This window comes from Silene latifolia, chromosome 10 (genome assembly GCF_048544455.1).
Source record: "Silene latifolia isolate original U9 population chromosome 10, ASM4854445v1, whole genome shotgun sequence".
In the NCBI taxonomy this organism is placed as follows: Eukaryota; Viridiplantae; Streptophyta; class Magnoliopsida; order Caryophyllales; family Caryophyllaceae; genus Silene; species Silene latifolia.
In genome coordinates this window covers 86,049,663-86,054,569 of record NC_133535.1, presented here as the reverse complement: position 1 = coordinate 86,054,569, position 4,907 = coordinate 86,049,663, and positions in this window count along the sequence as shown.

Here is a 4,907-nt window from a genome sequence, read left to right as displayed (position 1 = left end):
TACGAGGGCACTTTCATATTTGCATTATAGTTCGAGTCGAGCATCGCTAATCGATAACTTAGTCCTTCTCGTTTCGTCAAACATGTAAGTCTGAGGGTGTAAATCTCTCTTTTATTTATTATTCTTTACTTTTGTATCATCATTAATGTAAGGTTTATGTCGAAAATACTTGTTAAAACCGATTTCTAAAACCGTGTTTAAAACCCTTTTTACGGATTTCCAGAAGACAGACCGTCGAGAAAGGACGCAAAGAATCGCCTGCGCCTCTTGAAGGAGCGTTAGATTCTCTGCCGCCTCTTCGTGAGGCTGCCGCAGTTCCTGCTTCCTTTCTTCATCCTTCGTCCTCTGTAATTCGTCAACTTTTGTTCGTTTTCATTTGTTTTTTTTAATTCTTTGATACAATAGCATAATAATTTCACCTGTATATTATTGTTCATCTTTAACACGTTTAATCCATCATTAAAACTCGGCTTAAATCCCAAGTAACTCATAATTGCGGGTTTTCGTCATTAAAATCAATTCGGGTTTTAGAGATTCAATTCGTCAATATTGAGTCTCTGGAATTCATCATTGACATATTTGCAACTGTTATTTATCGTCACCATCATTAGTTCGTCATTAATAACTTGTTTAACCTAATTAATTTGTTTAGTTTATTAATTTGTAATTATTAACCTTATTAATCTTGTATATAATTAGTTTTAATTAGTTTCATCCATGTTTATTGCTTTTATGACTATCAATCACATGTAAATAACCTGATAATCACTTTCGTCCGAGTAAATATCGTAATAAATCCTTAAAATCACCAACGAATATTAACGATTTGCAGTTACGGCTTGACAGCAGGAACTCACCCTTGGAACAGACGCAGCACCTGCTGCGCCTCTTCCAAAGGGCGCAGTCCTGCTGCGCCTGTTCCAGGTTGAGTTCTGTCTCTGAAATCCGTTGTTGCCTGACCTAGTTTAATTAGTTTACGTATAATGGACTATTAATCGTATTATCACCTTCTGATTTGTTCGTTATTTCTCTTTTTTATTCGTTTTCTCAAATTATCCGTTTTAAAGGTATTTTCGACATAAATCGCTTAATCCATTGTAATTATTGTAATTTTCTTTATTGTAATTCTATTTTATTTTATTTATCATATTTCTTGTGTCATTTACGTGTTTTCACATGCAATCAATCTAAATCCCTACTTTGACCCAATTGTATGCTAAATTACGTGTCAACCGACTTAGTTAAATCTTCACATGCTAGGATTAAAACTTGGATGTTGCATTGCATGCATATAATCGACGATATATCGAGTATAGACAATTTCCCTAATCATTAGTAGAGGCCGCTATCGAGGCGGGCGGGATAGGGTGTTCGATCAAAAGAGCTTCCTAATACGTACCCTCACCCCTTACTCTAGATCTCTGTGAACATCCGTGTTCATTGGCATCCACGAGAGTCATTCTAGACATAGAATGCTAAGGGTAACGATTGCTTGGTGTTCATGTCTCTACTTTGTGTCTTGACATGACACGAGGTATTCGAACGGTTCCAATTTCCCATAAATATTGGTGGCGACTCCAACAAAATGCAAACTCTTGTTCTCTTCCTCCCAAGCGCCCCCGTGGGCCTCCGTTGTCCACAGTTTGGCGACTCCGCTGGGGATAATACACTTACGTGTAGCCAAAAGGGTGAAACTTGAACAAGGTTAGGGAATACTTTGTACAAGACAATTGTCGGTTTTCATAACTCGGTCTTCCTAGACCGTTTCATTCGGCCTTCCTAGGCCCAACCCAACCCATTCGACCGATCGTCCCGTCTAAACGGTCCTAATTCTTATTTGGGCCTAAGGATGGATAGCGATTGACGTCATCCATACCATGATGCTTACTCTTGTTTGTATCAAGGGCCTTCACTACTTGAGGAAATGGACTAGGAATCGGCCTTACTCTTGTTTGGTACGAGCCTCTCCACAGACTTCGGGTTTGATGGTTCGGTATGGCAACCCACCCTTTAAACCAAAACCCTTTTAAAAGCACTCAGCATCCCGCTATAATGCTTGTATAAATATTTGTACCTTACGTGATCACCATTTCTAAACGAAACCATGACGATTTTTGCAAAAATCAAAACCTTTTTTTTAATCAAAATTTCGAAAAAGGCCATTCGATTAGCGCAAAACCCAGTCGAAACTCTGTCCGTTTGTCGAGTCAAAATTCGGGCCACAAACCCATTTCAAAACCTCACTTTGAGTCAACTCCTACAACTACACTATAGTTGACTAGGATACACATTTTCCAAAACTTTGTCCTTTCTTCAAAGCTCACTCAACACAAGTGGCACACACCCACTTCACGAGTCAAAACATTTCTTCTTTTAGCAAGGGTGTTAGAATGGTCGATCGTGTTTTGATTCGTCATCGATCTCTTATCCAGTTTTCAAGATGCCTGGAACCAGCGACACGAACCTCAACCAACTTCAAGATGGTAATGATCGAATCCTAGCCGCGCTAGCCCAAATCCAAGTTACTCAAGACCAAGTGTACGATCGCCTTGACACCATCGAGGGTCGGATCTACGCCGTAGAGGGGAGATTGCCTCCTCACGAAAGTGAAGTAGTAGGTGACTTCGCAAGTGAATCCAGGGACGAAAATCCTCCCATGGGACTAACTGTAGCTGAGAAAAGACTCCAATACTTAGAGGAGCAATTGATGTACCTTAAAGGGGATGACATTTATAGGGAGAATAATCGCAAGTATGAGGCCGTCAACTCCAAATTGCCAACCAACTTCAATATGACAGATATCCCTAAATTCAAGGGACACGAAAACCCTTTGAACCACATCCGTGCCTTCAAGGATTACATGTCTATCAAAGGCATCAAACCCGAGATGTTCTTAAGGATCTTTACTTCATCTCTTAACACCATCCCAAAGCAATGGTTCTACTCTTTAGAACACAAGAAGATCGCTACTTGGGAAGATGCCGCGATCGAATTTGCTAAGCAATACGCGGATAATGCTAAGATCCAAGTTAACATGCGCACTCTAGAGGTTCTTACCCAAAATGACAAAGAAGGATTTACCGACTTCCTAAGTAGGTGGAGGAAGACTAGTACCCAACTAGTTGAACGCCCGAATGAGGCTACCCTTATGGAGAAGTTCGTGGATAATCTCAAACCCATATATGCCAATCATTTGAGATACCAAAACATCAAGACTTTCAAGGACTTAACCGTACTAGGGACAAGGATTGAAGATGACATCCGTAAAGGGCTCTTGTCCAAAACGGTAGGTCGAGGATACCAAGGCTCAACTAGTCGTTCATACGGCTCCACTAGCAAGACTAATGAAGTTAACCTTCTCGAGCCATCCAAGAAAAGTACCCCACCAAGGAAATTCACAAATCTTGGGGACACTTACTCCAATGCTCTAAAAAGGTTAATGAAACAAGGCAAACTCCAAACCATTGGACCTACTCCCGAACCCGAAAAGAAATCCAAATTCTGGGACGAAAACTCGTACTGTGAGTACCATAGGGGCAAGGCGCATGACACAGAAAAATGCTACAAATTGAAAAATGTGCTTCAAGACATGATTGAAGATGGTCGACTACCAATAGCGCCGGGAGGTAAACCCAACAACACTCTCCTCTTGGAGTTCAAGTGATTACAAGTGATGAATCTACCTTAGATTGTTCACACCTCATTTCTCCAATTGAAGATGAGATCCATGCAATCGAGAGTGAGGGGTTCCACTCTACTATCTCCCCTACCATTTCCAACTTCATCACATGGGCAAGGAGTGTGGATAGACAAGTTTGGGAATTAGAAAATGTGGTGACAACTTTACATGATCCCAACGCAACACCCAAGGAGCATGTGCCACTAATCTTCTCTCAAAACATTACTATGCAAGAAATAGTCGCCATGGTTGATAAATTAGTCGACCAAATCATACGACTAGAAGATGAAATCATGAAAATGAGGGAACTAGCTACGATCAATGGAGTATGGGCCGATGATGATGAGGACGAGTACCTCATTGAAAACTCCCTAGTCAAGAAAATAGTCCAAAATGGTGAAGACCAAGATGTGGACCACCTAACTCGTTCGGGGCGTCCATATCAAAACACTACTCAAAATGGTCCAACCAACGTTGTCACACCAAATGATAACGAAGATGACTCCACTGACCATTTGCTCAAGCAATTACAGAAGACAAAGGCTGATCTTTCAGTCTGGCAATTAGTAGCAAGCTCATTCCCACATCGCCAAGCTTTACTGCAAGCTTTGGCCAAGCTAAATGTAGCACATAACTCGACACCCGAAGATGTAGTCAACTTGGTCTTCCAAGAATCACCGAAGCTAAGTAATCCCAAAAGAGGTTTGGAGTCAAAGGAAAGTTGAGTCCAAAGTACATTGGACCCTATGATGTTGTGAAAAGAATTGGTGCCGTGGCTTACAAATTAGATTTGCCCCCGAATTTGGGTAAAGTTCATGATGTGTTCCATGTGTCTCCACTTAGGAAATACATTAGCGACCCAAGTCATGTGTTGAAAAATGAAATTCTCGAGTTTGAGCCTAGTCTTTCTTTTGAAGAGATACCGATTCGCATTTTAGATAAGAAGGATAAGAAGTTGAGGAGTAAAGTTGTGCCCTTGGTAAAAGTGTTGTGGAAGTGTGGTAATGTGGAAGAAGAGACGTGGGAACCGGAAGCTACCATGCGTATCAAGTACCCTAGTTTGTTATCATAAGGTAATCTCCCTTACTTCAAGTTTCGAGGGCAAAACTTTTTAAAAGGAGGGGTGATTGTAACACCCGCGCTTAATACGACTTTAAATGAAATGATTTAATTACTTTTTCAAACTAGTTTATTTATTTAATTAATTATATTTTCAAAACTTATTTTC